The sequence below is a fragment of the Phyllobates terribilis genome, unplaced genomic scaffold, assembly GCF_046119375.1.
Source record: "Phyllobates terribilis strain yellow unplaced genomic scaffold, ASM4611937v1 Scaffold_10__3_contigs__length_209671492, whole genome shotgun sequence".
Classification (NCBI taxonomy): domain Eukaryota; kingdom Metazoa; phylum Chordata; class Amphibia; order Anura; family Dendrobatidae; genus Phyllobates; species Phyllobates terribilis.
Genome location: NW_027362770.1, coordinates 60,965,367 through 60,989,694, shown reverse-complemented (window position 1 = coordinate 60,989,694; position 24,328 = coordinate 60,965,367).

Genomic DNA, 24,328 nt, shown 5'->3' with positions numbered 1-24,328 from the left:
TCAAACAAAATTTGACAGGTGCATAAGTATGGGCACCTCACCAGAAAAGTGACATTAATATTTAGTAGATCCTCCTTTTGCAAAAATAGCAGCCTCTAGTCGCTTCCTGTAGCTTTTAATGAGTTCCTGGATCCTGGATGAAGGTATTTTTTACCATTCCTCTTTACAAAACAATTCCAGTTCAGTTAAGTTTGATGGTCGCTGAGCATGGACAGCCCTCTTCAAATGATCCCACTGATGTTCAATGAAATTCAGGTCTGGGGACTGGGATGGCCATTCCAGAACATTGTAATTGTTCCTCTGCATGAATGCCTGAGTAGATTGGGAGCGGTGTTTTGGATCATTGTCTTGATGAAGATCCATCCCCTGCGTTACTTCAACTTTGTCACTGATTCTTGAACATTATTGTCAAGAATCTGCTGATACTGAGTGGAATCCATGCATCCCTCAACTTTAACAAGAGTCCCAGTGCCGGCATTGGCCACACAGCCCCAAATCATGATGGAACCTCCACCAAATTTTACTGTGGGTAGCAAGTGTTTTTCTTGGAATGCTGTGTTTTTTTGACACCATGCATAACGCCTTTTTGTATGACCAAACAACTCAATCTTGGTTTCATCAGTCCACAGGACCTTCTTCCAAAAAGAAATTGGCTTCTCCAAATGTGCTTTTGCATACCTCAGCCGACTCTGTTTGTGGCGTGCTTGTAGAAGCGGCTTCTTTCGCATCACTCTCCCATACAGCTTCTCCTTGTGCAAAGTGCATTGTATAGTTGACCGATGCACAGTGACACCATCTGCAGCAAGTTGATGCTGCAGCTCTCTGGAGGTGGTCTGAGGATTGTCCTTGACTGATCTCACCATTCTTCTTCTCTGCCTTTCTGATGTTTTTCTTGGCCTGCCACTTCTGGCCTTAACAAGAACTGTCCCTGTGTTCTTCCATTTCCTTACTATGTTCCTCACAGCGGAAACTGACAGGTTAAATCTCTGAGACAGCTTTTTGTATCCTTCCCCTGAACAACTATGTTGAATAATCTTTGTTTTCAGATCATTTGACAGTTGTTTGGAGGAGCCCATGATGCCACTCTTCAGAGGAGATTCAAACAGGAGAACAACTTGCAAGTGGCCACTTTAAGTAGCTTTTCTCATTATTGCATACACCTGGCTATGAAGTTCAAAGCTCAATGAGGTTACAAAACCAAAAAAAGTGCTTTAGCAAGTCAGTAAAAAGTAGGTAGGAGTATTTAAAACAAGAAAATGATAAGGGTGCCCATACTTATGCACCTGTCAAATTTTGTTTGAATGCAGATTGCACATTTTCTGTTAGTACAATAAACCTCATTTCAAGGCAGAAATATTACTGTGTCCAACAGTTATTACATATATCAAACTGAAATAGCTGTTGCAAAAACACCAATTTTTATAAAACATTAAGCTTAAGATTAATAGGGGTGCCCAAACTTTTTCATATGACTGTATATATATATATATATATATATATATATATCCATCTGAACCAACAGTCCTTCTGGGGACTTATCCAGCTGCATATAATCAGTGCTAGGCAGGCAGGCAGTGTATGTGGCAGACTGCAGTGAATGATACAGCACAAGAGCGTGCATTGAACGTCTTGTCTGCTGCTGTAAGAATTACAGATATTTGTAGACACAGCCCCAGATATCAGGGGCCAGGACAATTTTTTTTATGTTCTTAATCCTGGTTATTTGCTTAAAAAGCAATCCAGAGTACACAATTTTTCTGCTCCATTTGCTTGTTCTGACTACAGAATAAAGCCAGATCTCTTCCATATTTCAGCGATAAAAATCCAGAAATTTAAACTGAACGTGGAAAATATTGGCCTCCTTTTCCATTCTGTTGCAGTGTGTCAGTCAAGCTATTCACACTAGGTGTATGTGAAGAATAGTATTAGTAAATTGCAGGCCTGCTTTTTAAAACCATGGTTCTCTGTCAGACATATCACCTATAAGACTGTTCCAAAATCAGACATTTCTTCCATTTTCATTCCGTTGCAGTGTGTTGGTCAAGCCATTCACACTAGGTCTCTGTGTAGAACAGTATTAGTAAATTACAGGCCTATTATTTAAAACAGTGGTTCTCTGTCAGACATATCACCTATAAGACTGTTCCAAAATCAGACATTTCTTCCATTTTCATTCCGTTGCAGTGTGTTGGTCAAGCCATTCACACTAGGTCTCTGTGTAGAACAGTATTAGTAAATTACAGGCCTATTATTTAAAACAGTGGTTCTCTGTCAGACATATCACCTATAAGACTGTTCCAAAATCAGACATTTCTTCCATTTTCATTCCATTGCAGTGTGGCGGTCAAGCTATTTACACTAGGTATCTGTGAAGAATAGTATTAGGCCTGCTATTTAAAACCGTGGTTCTCGGTCAGACATATCACCTATAAGACTGTTCTAAAATCAGACATTTCATCCATTTCCATTGTGTTGCAGTGTAGAATAATGGTAGTAAATTACTGGCTTGCTATTTAAAATTGTGGTTCTCTGTCAGAGGTATCACATATAACTGAGTTCCAAAATCAGCCATTTCTCGTGAACGTGGAAAATATTGTCCTTCATTAAAAATGGGCAAGGTGCGTGGCAAGGGATAGGGAAGTGGACGTGATGGTGATGGTGAATGCAGGGGCCAAGGCCGAGGATGTGGCCGTGGGCAAGCTGAAATTATGCCACAACAAACATCCACATCTTGTCACTTGACCTTCCTGTCCCAAATACTAGGGGACCGCAGAACACCACTATTGAACACAGAGCAGTGTGAAAAGGTTGTTGTTTGGATAGCAGATAATGCTTCCAGTCACTTTGTCACCACCACCACCACCCTTTCTTCCACATAGTCAAGTATCAGTAGCCATTAGTCTGAACCGCATTTTCCTCACCCTGATCCTCCTTCCTCCCACAATGCAGAGTGCCCGGAGACAACTGATCCCATACTTGGACACCCAAAAGAGCTGTTCACTTTTCCATTTGTAGATTCGGGAATCTCGCCCCGGCCAGCTTCAAGCGCGTCAAGAGGAGAACGCGTGTAGCCATGTCCAAATATTGGATCAGCCACGTCACACCAATGCGACGGTGGGAAAGTGCAATTACTGTCGCAAGAGGTGGATGATGATGACGATGAGACACAATTGCCAGAGAGTCAGGAGAAGGACCAGGGTGCGGAAGTGGAAGACGAGGTGGTGGATGATATAGTAACTGACCCAACTTGGCAGGCGGACCATACAGAGCGAGTACAGCAACACACAGGGGGAAGGAGGCATAGCACCACAACAGGCAGGAAGAAGCAGTGTGGTGGCCACAGACACAAGGCGGGAAAGAGTTCCTCATGACACCAACCTGATGGAAATAGCCAGTAGACCTGTTAGGTCTTCCCGAGTCTGGTTGTTTTTTAAGGACTCTGCAGGTACCCCGAAAAAGTACATTTGCACCACCTGCTAGGCCAGCATCAGCAGGGGTAGTAAAACTAGCAGCCTGTCTACCAGGAACACATGGCAGCAATGCACCCGACTAAGGGGGCCAAATCCCAGGGTCCAGCAACAGTGTCTGCGGGCGACACCATTGCTTGTTCCACTGTTGTGCATGCACACATGCACACCAATCCCCTTTCCACAGGGCATGCCAAGATGCCTCCCACCCTGCACCTCTCATTGAACACTCTCAACTAGCACCATCAGCAAGCACATACACATCTCTACCCCAGTCCTTGGAATGCAAGCACAAATACGCAGCCAACGCTCCTCAGGCCACACTACTAAATTAACACATTTCGTAAATTATTACGTTAGAAATGTTGCCTTTTAGGCTTCTAGAGACGAAAGCTTTTCGTAACTTGCCACTATTTCTCCTGGTGTGCCGTCCCCGCATTACATGAGCATGTGTCCCACAACATTAGATGTACCCTCAACAACTCAGTTACTGGGAAAGTCCACCTAACCATTGACACGTGGACAAGTGCTTGTGGGCAGGGACGGTACATCTCGCTGGCGGCACACTGGGTTACTATAGTGGAAGCCGGGACCCAGTTGGACGTTGTGGGCCCTGGGTCAATCAAGGTTTCCCCCTCATTCTACAGCTCCTGCACCTCCTCCTCCTCCTCTTCAGCCTTCATCTCCGAAATGACCACATCAGTCGCAAGCTGAAAGCACTGCAGGACTGCCTCGGCCAAGCGGCAACAGGCTGTGCTGAAGCTAATATGCATTCCATATTCCATGATTCCAGCTCACCAACTGATCTGTGATGTCCCCACACGTTGGAACTCTATATTGCAGATGTTGGAAAGGATTTGTGAGCAGAAGAGGGCAGTTGTTGACTATCAGCATCAACAAGGCTGTCGTTATTTAGTTCTGACTCCACACATAAGATCTCAGGAGTGGACATGGATGTCAGACATATGTATCATCCTCCAAAACTTTGAGGACTCCACCAAGATGGTGAGCAGCGATGACGCCAAAATTAGAGTCACCATCCCGCTTCTCTGTTTTCAGAAACCCTCTCTGCTCACAGTTAAAGAGGATGCACTGCAGGCGGAGCAGGATGAGATGAAGCAAGGAACCATACAGGGTGATTCCACACAGCCCAGCCTCATCTCATCCCAATGTGGATTGGGTGACAATGAGGAAGAGGAGGAGGCGGTAGAACAGGAGATAGTTTCCTGCGGTATAGACGGTACTACCTGCACAACTGTCATGCCATCTGTTCAGTGTGGATGACCTGTAGTCAGGGAGGAGGAGGAGGATGAGGAGGAGAGCATGGTCAGTCATCATCTTGGTGAGTACACGGAAGTCTTGCCTCTTTGCAGTCTGACACACATGGCTGAGATTATGTTACGCTGCCTTACCCGTGACCCTCACGTTGTCCAAATTTTGGGTGACAGTCATTATTGGTTGGTGACACTTCTAGACCCAAACTACAAGGAGAACTTTCTGGCTCTTATTCCTGCGCAGAACAGGACTAATAAAATGGGCCAGTACGAGAAGGCTCTTGTTACGAAATTATTGGTGGCAGAGGTCACAGTTCGTTGGACAACCAAGGAGTACTGGTGAGAGAGACACAACTTCAATTCAGCAGAGGCTGAGTAACACTGTCAAAGTTCTGGGACAGTTTTCTCAGACCCTCCCATTGCACAAGCCCTGATGCGCGGGGTACTCTCCCAAGGAGGGAAAAGTAGCAGAAGATGCTGAGGGAGTACCTTGCCAACCGTACCAACGTCCTCCATGATTCCTCTGTGCCTTCTAATTATTGGGTATCCATGCTGGACACGTAGCATGAACTGGCTCTATACGCCTTGGAGGTCCTGGCCTGCCCTGTTGCTAGCATTTTGTCAGAGCGGATTTTTAGTGCCGCTGGTGGAATTATAACTGATAGGCGCATCCGCCTGTCAACTGAAAATGCTGACAGGCTGACTCTTATAAAAATGAACAAGGGCTGGATTGGGCCAGACTTCTCAACACCACCGAATAATAGCAGCGTGACATAAACTGAAATACAGTGTCTTTTTTTTGGGAGGTTTAACTCTATTCCCATGCACATCTGTCTTCACACCCAGACATGGGTATAGGCTTCCTGATTTTGTCTATTTCCTCTTGTCTTCCTCATTCTCCGCATCCTCATTCTCCACCACCATATCACTACCATATGTACCATATCAACATATCTACGTCTCTTGCTAGGGACATTGGAGTTCCTCCAAATTTTTGCCAGCCGTTGCTTCACTGCATAGGCAAACAGTATGGGAGACCAACTTCCCAATAATGGGAAAATTGTTTTCAAGAGGCCCTCCGACCTCTACGTCTCTTGCAAGGGGCATTCGCTTCCTCCAAATTTATGGCAGCCGTTGCTTCACTGCATAGGCAAATAGTATGGGAGTCCCACTTCCTAATAATGGGAACATTGTTTTCAGGAGGTCCTCCGACCTCTACGTCTCTTGCAAGGGGCATTGGATTCCTCCAAATTTTTGGCAGCCTTTGCTTCACTGCATAGGCAAACAGTATGGGAGACCCACTTCCTAATAACCCCAAACCTAGCACAACCCCAACCCTAGCACAACCCCAACCCTAGCACTACTCCAACCCTAGCACAACTCCAACTCTAACACAAGCCTAACCCTAGCACAACCCCAACCCTAGCACAACCCCAACTCTAGCACAACCCCAACCCTAGCACAATCCCAATCCTAGCACAACCCTAACTCTAGCACAACCCTAACCCTCACACAACCCTAACCCTAGCACAACCCTAACCTTAGCACAACCCTAACCCTAGCACAACCCTAACCCTATCACTACCCTAACCCTAGCAAAACCCTAACCCCAGCACAACCCTAATCCTAGCACAACCCTAACCCTTGCAAAACCCTAACACTAACCCTAGCAGAACCCTAACCCTAGCACAACCGTAACCCTAGAGTTTATTTTTTACGCTATTGCTCGTGCCGTATAAGTGATTTGACGACTTTATTCTTTGGGTCGGTGCAATTACAGCTATACCAGATTTATAGCGGGTTTTTATTATTGACAGCAGTCACACACTTAATAATTTATTTTTTTTGCAAAGACTAGTCGTTTCTATTGGTACCATTTTTAGGCATGTGACATTTTTTGATCGCTTTCTATTCCTATTTTTGGGAGACAGAATAAACAAAAACTAACAATTCAGGAATTTTTTTTTTTTACGTTTTTTATGCTGTTCTGCATGTGGCAAAATTGATAAGGCAGCTTTATTCTTCGGGGCAGTACATTTACACTGGTACCACATTTATATTGTTTTTCTATGTTTTTGAACTTTTACACAATAAAAGCTATTTAATAGAAAAAATATTTTTTTTTGCTTTATTCTGAGAGCTGTAACTTTTTTATTTTTTGGCTGATGGAGCTCTGTGGCAGCTTGTTTTCTGCGGGACAAGATGATGTTTTCAGCGGTACCATTTTTATTTCTATTTGTCTTTTTTATCGCGTTTTATTCCATTTTTTGTTTGGCGGTATGATGATAAGGCATAGTTTTTTGCTTCGTTTTTTGCATTTTTTTTTTACCATGTTCGCCAAAGGGGTTAACTAGTGGGACAGATTTATAGGTCAGGTCGTTCCGAATGTGCCGATACCAAATATGTGTACTTTTTGTAGTTTTTTTTTTTTTCCATAATAATATTTATTGATGGGTACATTTTATTTTTATTTTTTGGTGATTATTTTTTTATTTTCTTTTTAATATTTTTACAATTTTTTTTAATCTTTTTTTTCATTTTCTAACATTTTTTTTACTTTTATACTTTGTCCCACTATGGGACTTTCACTTTTTTTTATTCTGATCGCATGTGTAGCATAAGGATGGAGCACCATCCCTGTGCTATACAGACTGTCAGCGCTGCAGAGGCAGAAGATACTTTGATCGTGCACTGCGTATGATCAAAGTATCTTCCTGCTGTCTGGTGACCAGGATATTGTCATGACTACATCCGTGTCACCATGACAACCACGGGACCCGGCCTCAGACAGCGCAGAACACCAGGGAAGAGGTGAGCACCAGCGCTTACCTCCGGAATGCTGCGATCGTCTTCAATTGCTGCATTCCGGGGGTTAATGTTCCGGGAGCGGTGCAGCACCACTTCCAGCACACAGTACTGGGTGTCAGCTGTGACAATCAACTGACACCCGGTGGCGATCGCACTCGCACTGCCTGTGTGCGGGCACAATTGCCAGGGCGCATTAATACCTACTTGACTCTTAAAAGCCCATGGCGCAGGTATGTATTAGTACGCCCTGGGCAGTAAAGGGGTTAAATTGTTAGTGGGGTTTTTCCTAAATTTTGGCAGCCATTGCACTCACTGCATACCCTATAACTGAATAGCAGACCCTCTCCTATCCAATGGGAACATGTCGTACTCGTTACTATGGCCCAGCTCTATGTGTCTTTAAATTGTTAGTAGGGTTTTTCCACAATTTTAGCAGCCGTTGCACTCACTGCATGCCCTATAACTGAATAGCAGACCCTCTCCATTCTAATGGGAACATGTCGTACTCATGACTGTGGCTCAGCTCTATGTGTCTTTAAATTGTAAGTGGGGTTTTTCCCAAATTTTGTCAACCCTTGCAGTCACAGCATGGGCATTACCACTATGGGAGTCCCGCTCCTTTATAATGGGAACATTGTTTTTACTGAGACCCTGCTCTATATCTCTTAAAAGGGGTATTGCGTTGCGTCCAAATTTTTGGCAGCCCTTGCAGTATCTGTATACACAATAACAGTATAGGAGACCCACTCATTAGTAATGGAAACAACAAAGTATAGCCAGCTGATGGCACTCTAATAATAGCGAGGGCCAACTGCTGGCCCTTTAATAATAGTAAGGGCCACCTGATGGCCCTATAAAAATAGGCTTTGTGACTTTCAGAGTCCCTCCATCATAAATGAAACAGGATGTGTCTGAGGATGTGTCACACACCACATGGCCAGATAAGGTTGTAAGATGCTAAAATTTCATTTCCCGGTGAATGCATTTGACTTGGTTAAAAGCAATGCAAAAGTGCAAAAACGCATCAGAAACGCTACGTGTGAACATAGCCCAAGGTGTGGAGGAGCATTTTTGTTTTTGTATATTTATTTTCCTTTATATACAATTCATTACCCTGGAAACGATGTTCCATAACATATTTCCCAGGAAAATCCATTTTGGTTTCGCTTTGGTATGTTTTACTGTGAGTCCGTAAAAGTGGCGTAATACCTCTGACAACGTTGTTCACAGCAGTGACCTGGGAGTCAGAAATGCTTCCAGGGGTCTCCCCCATGCTGTTCCCATGTCATTTGATCACTGTTCCCATCGATTTGGGCAATTTTTAGGCCCCCTGCAGACCGCTGTGGGAAGCTCGTTACTCAGACTGAGCACTCGCGCATTCCAATTTGCTCAACTCGAACAACGAGTTCCCGAGCATTTTAGTACTCGCTCATCACTACTTATAATGCTATATTATAGAAAGTATGGTAATCTCTCACAATGGAGAAAAAGCAGAATGTAAGCTATGGAATGATTGTGACTTGTGGCCCAGGGAGACTATACTGCTTAAGTTATTTACAAAATGTATCTATGGTATGGTTGCATTGCATTTTTTGCCTTCTAAGTCCACTTGTTGAAGATGGCAACATTTAAAGCAGGGGACGTTTTAGAGTGTGGAAAGAGAAGAAATACGCTCCTGAAAACCTCCTAGTGATGTCATATGTTATATTTCTGCATCTTCCATATGTTGATGTTTCGTGCATTTGCTTAATGTGTGATTAAAGGCCCGCTATGCGCTTGTGTTGGGAAAGTGAAAGTAATAGTGTCGATGCCGGCACAGAATAGTTGACTGTTAGTCAGCCCTGAAGATGGGAGGAGGTTCTCGGTACAAGGAGATAGTTACTTCTGGTTAGAGTGAGTCAGGTGTTAGTAGTGCTGTGAAGAGAGTGAAGCCAGTCAACGGTATGATGACTGAATAGGACTGAATAGGCATACTGCATGTGAGTGCAAAGAAGAGATTTTCTGAGCTAGCAAGATCTGTAACTCTTCTGGATTAAGTGGCAGTTTTGAGCTTAATATGGCTTGAGGATTCTGGGAAAAAGGACAGTCACGAAAAGAAAGCTTAGCTGCAGTGGGTATTTGTGGGAGTCCAAGTAGAGAGTTTGTGGGAGCCCTGGAACAGCACAACTGAAGTGGGGCTACAAAGCCAGCATGTAGGCCAGATAGGGAGTCGTAGTGAAGAAATAATGGACTTGCCAGGCCAGGGTATGGATACCGCAAAGAAATAAGCTGTGGTTAATGAAGGACAGATAGAAAGAAAGGAGCATTCACATCAGGTATGGCGTATTGCTGAAATGTTGTTAATCAGTGATGAGCTGCCACATGAAACTGATATGTGTCTGCGAATGTACACAGATGAAACACAAGCTTTGTACCTATTAGCTACTGTATATATATTAAACCATTTCAAACAGTATAGTTCACTTTCTTTTTCTAAAATTTATACAACCAAAGGGAAAAAGGATGTACCAGGAACAACATGCAACAATAGTTTTAATAAAAACATTAATTTTATTGAGTAAATCAAAAATATACAAACAATGATATAGTAAGAGCAAAAAAACAGACACATCACAGACACAGGTGACAAAGGAAATTGGTGAGTGAGCCAATCGCGTAGAGCGTTAAGTTAGTAAGTACATGTTTGTATATTTTTGATTTACTCAATAAAATTAATGTTTTAATTAAAAATATTGTTGCACGTTGTTCCTGGCACATCCTTTTTCTCATTGGTTATATATTTGCTTTTGTGCCTTATGGCGACTCTAACTAATCAGCGTTAATTGAGATTAGTCTGACTAAAATTTATAAAATAAAAATGTACCTCAACTCCAGTCCTCAAATCCCACCAACAGATCACGTTTTTCAGGATTTCCTTAGTATTGCAAAGGTGATCACCTGTAAAATACTAAGGAAACCTTCAAAACATGATCCATTGGTGGAATTTGAGGACTAGAGTTGGGTACACTGCCCTACATAAGTTGACAGACTCCCAATAATTTTAAGAATTATGTCTAAGGTCAGCCATAATAAAATTATTAAAGAGGTTTCATGGGAATTTAATATTGATAGATTATTCTCAGGATCAATCATTGTCATACTCAGTCGGGGGTTCACTCCTAGAACTCCCACCAATCAGCTAATTGCCAGGGTCATGGTACACCAGAAGTGGAGCAGCTATGTATATTATGCAGCTGTAATAATTGGTATAGCAGCTCTGTTCCACTCAGGTCCAGGCATCACATTGAATTAACTGATCATATGTGTTCCCAATGACGGACCTCCAACAATCAGCTACATTTATATGATTGTCTACATTGTGTAAGATCACATCCAAACTGATCGGAAAATAAAAATACATTCATCATGTCACAGAAGTAGTCATCTTGCCTCAGCAGAACGACAAGTACCACTATAGTCTTTTGTTCCTGTGGCTCTATTACTCTAACTTCCCTAGAGTACACAGTGATGAGGTCTTGACAATTCATAGGGTATCCGGCATATTCTTAGGTGGTTTCTTGTCCCATCAAGGATATCAGTTCTGCTTTGTGTCGCCCTCAACTAGCAGCATCAGCTTTTTCAGCTTCTCCATTTGCTCTAAGTCCATTGCAAACTTTTGTCACTTTTTTCCAGCTTAGGTGCCCCTTGACCACTTGCTTATTTATTTATTTACTTGCTTGACCTCTTCCGTGCAAGAAGATAGGATTCGGATGGATTAGAGCGAAAGTAGAATGTGAGCAGGGAGCCAAACAACTCAAAGAAAAGATCCAAGCTACACAACAGCACCTCATCCTCCTTAAGGGCAATAAGTCTCCGAGATGAAGCAGCCTGGAAATTTCTTTGTCTGAGAAACCACTGACATTTCATCCATATCTGGGTAGTACTTGAATATGGCCACTAGATGGTGCCATCACTCTATAGCAGGTATGTCTAAATCTCGTAGCTAGTTACATTATGTGGCTAAAGGTTCATTTATATTACACAATTAAAGGGAACAAGCGTTCCTAGAAATGCTCATTCATGATAAGCAGTGCAGTGCCGTGTAAAATAAACTGCTGATTACCCAATGAACAAGCAAAATACTCTTTCATTTAGTGAAATGATCTTTTCATTTGCCCAAAATATGATTCTTCTCAGCAGTTCATCATCCATTATAAACAGGATCTGTGTTGGTGACAACAGTGGTAGCTAGAGATCAGCTGATCTTTTGAAATTCAAACTTGACAACTTCACTAGTGATGAGCGAGCACTAAAATGCTCGGGTACTCATTGCTCGGGTCGAGCAAATTGGAATACTCGGGTGCTCGGTCCAAGTAATGAGCCCGATGTAAGTCTATGGGAAACTCAAGCTTTTTTCCGACGGCTCCCCCCAGCAGTCTGCCAAGGGCCTAAAAATTGCCCAAATCGATGGGAACAGTCCTCAAATGACATGGGAACAGCATGGGGAAGACCACTGGAAGCATTTCTGACTCCCAGATCACTGCTGTCAACAACTTTGTCAGAGGTATTACGCCACATTTATGGCATCACAATAAAACATATAAAAACGAAACCAAAATGGATTTTCCTGGGAAAAATGTTAAGGAACATCCTTTCCAGGTTAATGACTGGTATATAAGGCAAAATAAATAACCAAAAACAAAAATGCTCCTCCACACCTTGGGCTATGTTCACACGTAGCGTTTTTTTATGCGTTTTTGTACTTTTGCATTACTTTCAACCAAGACAAATGCATTCACCGGGAAATGTTATTTTAACATTTTACAACCTTTTCTGGCCATGTGGTGTGTGACATGGGAACAGCATGGGGAAGACACCTGGAAGTATCTCTGACTCTCAGGGCACTGCCTAAAACTGTGGTCATCTCATCAGACGTGATCCTATATTACAGCGGTAATAATAGACATTTTTAGCAACATGACAAATGTTAAACTCCATTTAAAATGGGCAAGGTGTGTGTCAAGGGACAGGGAAGTGGATGTTATGGTGATGGTGATAGTACACGCAGAGGCCGTGGGCAAGATGAAACTGTGTCTGCTGAGGGAGCACAACAAACACCCACGTCATGTTGAACTGTCCCAATTTCTAGGGGGCCGCGGAACACCACTATTGAAGCCAGAGCAGTGTGGAAAGGTTGTTGGTTGGATAGCAGATAATGCTTCCAGTCAGTTTGCTGCAACCACCCTGTGTTCCACACGGTCCAGTCTCAGTAGATGTGAGTCTGGATCACATTATTATTATTACTTTATCTCCATTTATTCCATGGCACTTTACAATGAAAAAAGAGGTATACATTGCAAAAACAATTACGATAATCTTGAACAAAAATGTGACAGTGACTGGGACAGGAGAGGACCCTACCCACGAGGGCTCGCAGTCTACAAGACATGGGTGAGGATACAGTAGGTGAGGATAGAGCTGGTCTTTCAGCGGTATGGTGGAGCGAGGGTTACTGCAGGTTGTACGCATGTCGCAAGAGGCGGGTCTTCAGGTCCTTTTGAAGGTTTCAACAATAGGCGAGAGTCAGAAATGGTAGGGTAGAGAGTTCCAGAGAAGGGGGGATGCACGGGAGAAATCTTGTATGCGATTGGGGGAAGAGGGGAGTAGAGAAGGAGATCTTGTGAGGATTGGAGGTTGCTTGCAGGTAAGAACCGGGAGACTAGGTCTCAGATGCATGGAGGAGACTGGTTGTGGATAGCTTTGCATTCCAAGGTTGGGGTTTTGAACTGAAGTCTCTGGGTAATTGGGAGCCAGTGAAGGGATTGACAGAGAGGAGAGGCCAGGGAATAGCGAGGGGACAGGTAGATTAGTCGTGCAATAGAGTTTAGGATACATTGGAGGAATTCTAGAGTGTTAAAAGGGAGGCCACAGAGCAGGAGGTTGCAGTAGTCGAGAAGAGAGATGATTAGTGCGTACACTAGTATTTTTGTAGATTCATGGTTGAGGAATGTGCGGATACAGGAGATTTTTTTTAACTTGGAGTCGGCATCTTCCTCACCCTGATCCTCCTTCCTCCCACCATTCCGAGTGCCCTATGACAACTGATCCCACAAGGACACTCCGAAGAGCTGTTCTGTTCATCTTTCAATTTATAGTTTCTGGCCTCTTGCTCAGTTCTCTTGTAAGTGGAAAGAGCTTGGATATGTAGATTACCCCAAGAGCTGTTCACTTTTCCATCAATAGATTTAGGCCTCTCGACCGGCCAGCTTCGAGCAGGGCAACAGAAGATCGCATGTAGCGATTTGAGCAGCCTTGGTCACCAAAAGGTGTCGGTGGGAAAGTGCAATTACTGTCGCAAGAGGTGAATAATGATGAGACACAATGGATAGAAAGTCAGGAGCAGGACCAGGATGCGGAAATGGAAGATGAAGCGGCGGATGATGAAGTCATTGACCCAACCTGGCAAGGGGACATGCCGAGTGAGGACAGAAGCACACAGGGGAGGGAGGCGTAGCACCACAACAGGAAGGAACAAGCAGTGTGGTGGCCACAAACCCAAGGAGGGCAACTGCTCCCCGGAACACCAACACGACGGAAGTTGCGACTACAACTGTTAGGTCTTCCCGAGTCTGGTTCTTTTTTATAGACTGTTTAGATAACCCCAATGTTATGGATCCGGGTGTTGGAACCTCTGTGCTGCGGTGCAAGGAGGGACCCAGAGGGGCGTAACTAAGTATCAACTCGGACCGACCCTGGTCGTACGGCGGCTAATGACTCCGTGACCAGGGAGGGACCGAGCAGAGGGACCAGGTGCTACTCTGGGGACGACCTTGTAAGGGAGCAGGTGACTCCCATGAGTCAGATGGCTGAGACTGACCGATACTGCAGATGGGCACAGCAGGCAGGCTGACGAGAGGTCCGGGTTGATGAACTGGCAGAGACAGCAGGCGACAGGCAGAAGTCTCTAGGTAGGCTGTCAGGTGGTCACGGCAAGTGACAGGCGGGAGCCTCTAGGTAGCCTCTCAGGTGGTCACAGCAAGTGACGGGCAGGAACCTCCGGTTAGGCAGACAGGTGGTCACAGCAAGTGACAGGCGGAAGCGTCTAGGTAGGCTGTCAGGTGGTCACGGCAAGTGACAGGCAGGAGCCTCCAGGTAGGCTGACAGGTAACAGGCAGGTGATTCCAGGTAAGCAGGTGGGTGAAGCCCATAGACAGACTGGCGGACTGAATGGAAGACAGACTGTCGGGCTGGAGATTAGTCAGGCTGGCGGACTGGACTGATAGTCAGGCTGGCGGGCAGGACTAGTAGTCAGGCTAGCAGTGGAAGCTGAGGGCTGAAGCAGAGGTTAGAACACTGTGCATCAACTGTTGCTCGAGCACCTCCATTTTGGAGGAGGTGCCTTATATATGGGAGGACCTCCGGCAATTGGCTGGGGACTCCTTAGGGCGGAGCGCACGGCCCCTTAAGAGGAAGGGAGCGCGCGCGTGCCCTAAGCACAGTGCCCGGGAAGCTGCACGTGCCGGCAGCAGAAGTAGGAAGAGGAGTGCTGGAGGACACCGGGCAAGAAGCGCAGCGGTGAGAGGGACGGCGTCTCTGCCTGGCAGAAGACAGGGACGCCGATGCTACACCCAAAAAGGCCATTTGCAAGATTTGCCAGGCCAGCATCAGCAAGAGCACCAAATCTACCAGCCTGACCACCACCATCATGCTCAGGCAGATGACAGCAAAGCACCTGACTAGCTAGGCTGAACACAAAGGTCCAGAAACAGTGTCTGCGGGTGACAGCACTGCCTCTTGTTGTGCGTGCATGCCAATCCCCTGTCCATGATGCATGCAAAGATTCCTCCCGCCCTGCACCTGTCACTGCAGACTTGCCACCACCACCATCCACGTCTTTGTCCCTTTGCAGTGTTCAGTTGTCCCTACCACAGTCCTTGGAATGCAAGCGTAAGTATGCAGCCAGCCTGCAGTATGCACCCACCACTGGCCGCAATACTAAACTGCCACATTTCTGGACTGCTTTCTTGCACTTGAAATGTTGCCTCTTAGGCTTGTAGAGGTGGAAGCTTTCCGCAACCTCATGGTGGCGGCGGCCGGGTGTCCATACTCGGTCCCCAGCAGCCACTATTTCTCCTGGTATCATCTCCGCCTTACACAAGTGCGAGTCCCAGAACATTAAACGTGCCCTCCCTAGTGCACTTAAGTGGGAAGGAACACCTAACCACAAACATGTGGACAGGTGAATGTGGCCAGTGACGGTACATCTCACGGACGTATGTCACTGGGTTAATATAGTGCTCGGTCTCCTCGACAATGAACAAATTATTCATGATTGTTGGATCATCCATCTCCTTAGCTTTGTGTTACTTTGGAATGCAAGCGCAAGTATGCAGCCAACCAACCACCCATCCACCCACAGGATGCAATACTAAATTGCCACATTTCCGGACTGTTTGCTTGCACTTGAAATATTGCCTTTTAGGCTCGTGGAGGCGGAAGCTTTCCAAAACCTCATGGTGGCGGCGGCCGGGTGTCCATACTCGGTCACCAGCCGCCACTATTTCTTCCAGTATCGTCTCTGCCTTACACAAGCGCGAGTCCCAGAACATTACCCGTGCCCTCCCAAGTGCACTTAAGTGGGAAGGACCGCCTAACCACAAACACATGGACAAGTAAATGTGGCCAGAGACGGTTCATCTCACTAACACATTCCACTGGGTTAATATTGTGGAAACAGGGACCCAGTGGGACCCTCGGATGGAACATGTCCTCCCGACGTAAAGGATTGCAGGCCCTGGGTCAATCAGGGTTACCCCTACTTTCTAAAGATCCTACACTACCTCCTCCTCCTCCTCTTCAGCCTCCATTTCCATCATTTGATTAATTTTTTCAAGACCTAATCCAGATTATTTTAAACTTTGTGTGTGCCATTAACAATAAGCAGGACTGTATGCTTAGTTGACAAACCGCACACCGTTGCAAAGTTGTTGAAAGCTGTATCAGAGAACCTGGTGTCTGCCCTGAAGCTAGGCAAGCTTGCACATGCACCATGCCTTGCCTATTTGCTCAACTTAGTGGTCCTGCCGTTTCAAAAATCGACATGGATCTGCCAGAGCTGCTTGTGAAAGTACGCTGCTTGTGTGCCCATTTCAGAAAGTCAGCTACAGCTTCCACCACCCTGGCAGGGCTTCAGTAGCATTTGCAGCTTCCAGCTCACCGACTGATGTACAATGTGACTACGCATTGGAAATCAACGTTGCAGATGTTTTGAATGATTTTGAGCAGCAGAGAGCAGTTGTTGACTACCAGCTTCAACACGTCCATCGGCATTTAGGTTAGCCTTCACACATAAGAGCTGATGAGTGGACATGGATGTCTGATATTTGTGTGTCAAATATGACTCCAAAATAGTAGGCGTGTCAAGTGGGAGTTATGGTGGCAGCACCTAAAGGAAATTGCAAAGTCAGGTATTGGTAGGTTAGTAGAGGAAGGAAACCGAAGGAGTTCATTTTTGGAGATATTAAGTTCAAGCTCTTGTTGAAGAATTCTAACAAAAAAAAAATTACCATCTGACAACGCTGGCGGCAGAGGTCACAGTCAGACAGTTCATTGGACAACCAAGGAGTACAAGCGAGGAAGACATAAACCAGATGCAACAGAGGCAGGAGAATGCTGTCAAAGGTCTGGGACAGTTTTCTCAGACCCTCCCAGTGCCCAGGCCCTGATACATGGCGTACTCTGACAAGTGAGAAAAGTTTTGGAAGATGCAAGCTGGATACGTGGCATGAACTGTCTTTCTACGCCTTGGAGGTCCTTCCCGCTAGTGTTTTGTCAAAGATAGTTTTTAGTGCCACCAGGAGCATTATAACTGATAAAACTGATAGGCGCATCTGCCTGTCAACTGAAAATGCTGACAGGCTGACTCTTATAAAAATGAACATGGGCTGAATTGGGCCAGACTTCTTAACACCACCAGTGTTAGAAACCTCCTGTTTGTTTTTTCTATATTGTGGTTTGTGGTCACGTGACCATCTGCCTTTATATTCCAGCTCCGCCCTTCTGGCAGCGCTGGATTTCAGTGTTTTACTGTTTCTCTAGCCTGGTGCTTCTGTGCCTTTCTCTGTCAAGTTCGCTTGGTCCTCTGGGACCTCTAGTGCTTTTTGTCAGTTTGTCTTTTTGTGTTCTGCAACAACTTCTGTTTAGGAGGTGTCCCATTTTTGTCCCAGTCCTTAGTTCTTTTAGGGACCCCTCCCTTAATTCTATAGGTCTTCGTTCAGACTAGCCGAGGACTAAGGCGGGTCTGTTCACTAGGAACAGGCAGCCTTCTACATCGTAGGGATTCAGCTTAGTCTTACTGTAGGGACAGCTTTCCCCTATCTTTCCTTAGTACATGTTGCAGATCATAACAGTAAGTCCAGCTCAAAAAACTAAAAGGAAAGAAATTCGGGGATCAGTATGGTTTCCATCCAGGATTTGACTCAACGCCTGCAGGGATTGTCTCTGTAGGTGGCCGAGCTTCAGCAACACGTGAGTAGCTGTCCTGGAGCGCATTTTGTGGAACCCAAGGTAGGACTGCCTGATGTTTTTTATGGTAAACAGCAAGATTTTTTTTCCTTTAAAAATGCTTGTTTGTTATATTTTTGTTTGAGACCAAGATCCTCTGGGAATGAATCACAGCGCATTGGTTTTATTATGTCACTTTTGAGCAATGAACCACAGGTGTGGGCCTTTTCTCTCCAGCCTAATGATCCGTGTTTAAGGTCTGTTGAAGAATTTTTTTCTACTATGGGGCTATTATATGATGATCCTGATTGAATCTCATCTGCTGAATCAGAACTTTGATGCTTGAATCAGGGGTCAGATGATGTTGAAAATTATTGCACACACTTCAGGAGATGGGCTTCAGAAGTTAAGTGGAATGATCCGGCGCTGAGATGTTTATTTCTTGCTGGTCTGAGTGAAAGGGTTAAGGATCTGCTAATTGCATTCCCTGCACCTGAGACTCTGCAGGAAGCTATGCAGTTAACTGTTTGTACAGACAGGAGACTGAGGTGCAGGCTCAATGAGGTAAATACTGCTGTAATGTCAGGTCCTAGTCCCCAGAAAATCTGCTCTGACGGCGGGGAACCGATGTAGGTTGGGGGGATGTCACTCCGCTCTCAGGAAAGAGACCGGAGGTTCGCCGAGGGATTGTGTCTTTATTGTGGTAAAGCTGACCATTTGATTAAGTATTGTGAGCGTTGTTTAAATAAAGAAAAAAAAGGTCAGTTACACCCGTATAGCTTGTTTACGCTCTGCAGGAGTATTTCTTTCTGGGAGTACTACTCTGCAGCGAGATTTCATTGAATTTCAGGTATTTGTGGATTGTGGTTCAACACTTAATGTGATTGATAAAGGGTTTTTGGAAAACCTTAAATTGAAATCCAAACCTTTGTCATCACCTATTTCTGTGTTTGCAATTGATAATACTCCTTTAAAATGTATTACTCACAAGGTTGTTGCATTTCCCCTCACTATCAATGGAGTTCACCAAGAAATTTTGGACTTGGTTGTTTTGGATAATTTGCTCTCTCCAGTTGTTCTAGGATTGCCTTGGTTAAAACTGCACAATCCTTTATTGGACTGGTCTACTAATGTGATTAAGTCTTGGAGTCCAAAGTGATATGATAAATGTTGTAATGGTCGCATTGCAGCTGTGGAAAAAGGGGAATTACCGGTACCTATTCAAGATTTTTGGAGGTTTTTTTCGGAGGAGGAGTTGCAAGTTTTACCTCCTCATAGGGATTATGATTGCACCATTGATTTTGTTCCAGGTGCTACTGTGGCGCCCCTGAGGCTTCAGTCACCACAGAGTAACTGCACCTCACTCAGAGGTGTGGTGTCTCCTTCTCTCAGGTAAGGAGGGAGTGCTGCCCGGAACCCCAACACCTGCATCCAAAGCTACACTGCTCCAGGCTGGCTGGAAGGGCAAGATGCAATGTGTTTTCCTGCTGAGCCCTGTCCCTGGCTGGAGTGGGGGGAACCCAAAGGTAGGTGGAACCAGTAGTGGGTGTGGGTGAAGGAAGTAGTTAGGAGGAGCCCTTTGGTAGTAGGTATATAAAGGGAAGCCATCTTAGGGTGGCAGCTCAGTCAGTGGAGAACAGTAGTGATAGGACAGTTCAGAAGAACAGTCTGGGAGCAGAGTCTCAGTAGGAGCTCTGCTCCACAAGTAGGGCCCAGAGGAGTAGGCTCTGTTCTGTTGAAGGGATCCTAGGGGGTACGGTGAGTGTCGGACAGCACCAGTACACCCCGCATCTGTCAGAAGACAGAGGGATCGTAGGTCGCAAGAAGGGGACCGGCCCCTGGCCCTGTCGTGTACTTCAAGTCTCGGCTGGAAAAACCGGAGGCTTCTGGCTTCTATAGTCAGTTGCTGAAGCCTCATTCTAATCCATGTAAGGGTCAAGCAGGTCTGTGAACTCTGACGGACAGGAGGGACTTCAGAGCACCTGAGCAGGATTCAGAGTGGGAAGCGCAGGGCAGGAGGGAGAAAGACCCAGCGTGAAGACGGTCTAGCTAGGAACACGAGAAAGTGGGGTTCTGTCAGGTACTCCTAATCTACCTGAGGAAGTGTTAAACCCCTGCCTGGTGAACGCAGTGCGACGTGGGAGGCTGACACCTGTACAGTGCACCAGTGGAACCCTCATAAGAACTGTGAGTAAAAACTCGGATGACTGCACCGCACTGCCTCCGTCCTTTCTTTAATCTGCGCCATCATTCCATCCCTGCATTACAACGCCCAGTGCAACTCACACTTCCTACACTGCCCTGGAGCTTGCTCTGCCTGTGGAGAGCCACACCACCCCTGCTGCCGCAACATCAGCTCCAGAGGACTGCTCCGCAGCGGCGGCTCCTTTTGGCCGCAATCCACAGGTGGCGTCATGAACACTTTAAATTCCTTGTAACTCTTTTACTGATGGCCCTGGGTCATGGACCGGGCCGGCTACCGTGATATCCCTCAGCAACCAGAGGCCCGGCTGCCGAGTACCCCACTGCTCAGGGGGAGCGTCACTGCTCTTCCCAAAAGTCGCTTGTTTAATCTGACTATCCCTGAAAGAAAGGCCTTGGAGGAGTACATAGAGACTAGCCTAGCTGCTGGTCACATTAGACCTGGTCACCTGTGGCAGTTGGACTCTTCTTTGTTAAAAAAAAGGACGGCGGTTTACATCCATGTCTGGATTTTTGTGAAATTAATAAGATTATCGTACGCAATTCCTACACATTGCTGGTTATTCCTGACTTGTTTAACCAGTTAGTGGGAGCCAAGTGGTTCTCCAAAATTGATCTTCGGGGGGGCATACAATTTGTTACGTGTGGAGGAGGGTGATGAATGGAAAACTGCTTTTAACACTCAGGTAGGTCATTTTGAGAATCTGGTGATGCCTTTTGGTCTTACCAATGCACCTGCATTTTTTCAGAACCTTATTAATGACATCCTGAGACCATTGATTGGTAAGAATGTGGTTGTGTATTTGGATGACATTTTGATTTATTCACCAGATCTAGAGTCCCATTGGCAGAGTGTACATGAAGTTTTGCAGTTATTGAGTGATAATTCACTCTTTGCTAAGCTGGAGAAATGTGAGTTCGCTGTGCAGAAAATTCGTTTTTTGTGCTACATTGTCTCCAGCGAGGGCTTTGAGATGGACACTGTGAAGGTTCAGGCTGTGCAGGAATGGCCTAGGCCTATTGGTTTGAAATCTATACAGAGATTTTTGGGTTTTGCCAATTATTACAGGAAATTCATTAAGAATTTTTCTGTAATTGTTAAACCTCTAACCGATCTCACCAGGAAAGGTGCGAATACGGCCCAGTGGACTACTGAGGCCATTGAAGCGTTTGAGTATCTCAAAGAGAGGTTCAGTTCTGCCCCTATCCTTATGCAGCCTGATGAGACCAAGCCTTTTTTGGTTGAGGTCGATGCTTCATCGGTGGGTGTCGGAGCAGTTTTGTCTCAGGAGAACAAGAGTGGAGTACATCCTTGTGCCTTCTTTTCGAAAAAAATTTCGGAAACCGAACTGAATTATGATGTTGGAAATCGGGAGTTGCTGGCTATTAAACTTGTGTTTGAAAATTGGCGTCATTTTTTGGAAGGCGCTAGATTTCCTATTCAGGTTTTCACAGATCATAAGAATTTTATCTATCTGGATGCTGCCAAGCGCTTGAATGCCCGTCAAGCTAGGTGGGCACTTTTTTTTTCTCAGTTTCATTTTTCTGTTACCTATATCCCTGGTACTAAGAATGTTAAAGCTGATGCTTTATCTCGCAGCTTCTCTCCTACGGTTGGTGCCGAGGAGGAGAGCATTTTACAGAAAGGAGTTGTGGTGGCGGCATTGGACTCCGTTTTGGAGAATGGGATTCTGAAAGCTCAAGATGATGCTCCATCTAACACTCCCCATGTGAGGTTGTTTGTGCCTTGAGCCTTTAGGAGAGATTTGTTTGTGGAGTGTCATGAGTCTCGGTTGGCAGGTCATCCAGGAATTTTGGAGACTAAGAGACTTATCAGTAGAGATGAGCGTTGTTCTACTCGAACTGTTCGCCAATCTCAAATTCGAGCTGTTTTGGGCGGTGTTCGAGCCGGTCGGCGAACACGAACAATTTGAGAAAAATTCGGCTGTTCGAGGTTATGTTCGATAACTGTTCGTGCACCAAAATCATAACTGGATTTTTTCTCAGTAATGATGAAAATTAATGTTAATACGCAGTTTGAGTGTACAGCGGGGCGGGGGGAGGGGCAGGGGATGGATCTCTGCAGGAACAATGAAGATCTCCATTTTTTTTTCTCTTTCCCGCATTTGCAGTGGGGAGGTGCAATCTGTCAGCCTATCAGCAGCGCACACACGGAGCGAAGTGCTTTTTTTCACACAAGCAAGGGCATGTGTGATTGGCAGTGTATGTCACATGTCCTTGCCCTATAAGACCAAGCCATTTTCCCCGTCGCCACCATTTTCTCACTGCTGCAGCTGCGTGTTAGACGGCACCGCTGTTGCTGTGTGAGCTATACCTTGTTAATTTCAAGCCAATTTTCGCACAAATATACAGATAGCTTGGGAGTAGGGAATAGTTGTGATTGCAGTCCTTTTAAGGACTAGGTTACAGCATTTCCTACGACTTTTATCAAGCAGGTCTGTGCTCTTAAATAGATTGTGGGAGTAAAGACTAATTGTAATTGGAGTCCTTTTCAGGACTAGGTTACATCAGTTCCTATCAGTTTTTGCCAGGCAGGTCTGTGCCAGTGCTGTGCAAGTTTTTTTCACAGCATTTGGCTGAATCTAGCAAAGCTAATCCTTTTTGGCCTATTGCAGAGTGTGTTAGTCAGTGGAGTAGCCTATCTGTGTTGCAAGATATACCACCTGTGTATAGAATACCAATTTTTTTACTGCACCTAGTGAAGTAAAATCTTTTGGGCATAGCATCATTCTATTAGTCCATCTATACTGACCTCCATCAGGTTGCAAACTGAATATAATTTTTTTCTGCATCTAGCTCTGAAAAAATATTTGGGCTTCTAGCAGTGTGTGGGACTTGGTCTATTAGTCCATCTATACTGACCTCCATCAGGTTGCAAATTAAAAATAATTTTTTTCTTCATTTAGCTCTGAAAAAATATTTGGGCTTCTAGCAGTTTGTGGGACTTGTTCTATTAGTCCTTCTATACTGACCTCCAGCAGGTTGCAAATTGAATATAATTTTTTTCTGCATCCAGCTCTGAGAAAATATTTGGGCTTCTAGCGGTGTGTGGGACTTGGTCTATTAGTCCATCTATACTGACCTCCATCAGGTTGCAAATTAAAAATAATTTTTTTCTGCATCTAGCTCTGAAAAAATATTTGGGCTTCTAGCAGTGTGTGGGACTTGGTCTATTAGTCCATCTATACTGACCTCCATCAGATTGCAAATTAAAAATAATTTTTTTCTTCATTTATCTCTGAAAAAATATTTGGGCTTCTAGCAGCGTGTGGGACTTGTTCTATTAGTCCATCTATACTGACCTCCATCAGGTTGCAAATTAAAAATAATTTTTTTCTGCATCTAGCTCTGAAAAAATATTTGGGCTTCTAGCAGTGTGTGGGACTTGGTCTATTAGTCCATCTATACTGACCTCCATCAGGTTGCAAATTAAAAATAATTTTTTTCTGCATCTAGCTCTGAAAAAATATTTGGGCTTCTAGCAGTGTGTGGGACTTGGTCTATTAGTCCATCTATACTGACCTCCATCAGGTTGCAAATTGAATAAAAAAATTTTCTGCATCTAGCGCTGAAAAAATATTTGGGCTTCTAGCAGTGTGTGGGACTTGTTCTATTAGTCCTTCTATACTGACCTCCAGCAGGTTGCAAATTGAATATAATTTTTTTCTGCATATAGCTCTGAAAAAATATTTGGGCTTCTAGCGGTGTGTGGGACTTGGTCTATTAGTCCATCTATACTGACCTCCATCAGGTTGCAAATTAAAAATAATTTTTTTCTGCATCTAGCTCTGAAAAAATATTTGGGCTTCTAGCAGTGTGTGGGACTTGGTCTATTAGTCCATCTATACTGACCTCCATCAGGTTGCAAATTAAAAATAATTTTTTTCTGCATCTAGCTCTGAAAAAATATTTGGGCTTCTAGCAGTGTGTGGGACTTCGTCTATTAGTCCATCTATACTGACCTCCATCAGGTTGCAAATTGAATAAAAAAATTTTCTGCATCTAGCTCTGAAAAAATATTTGGGCTTCTAGCGGTGTGTGGGACTTGGTCTATTAGTCCATCTATACTGACCT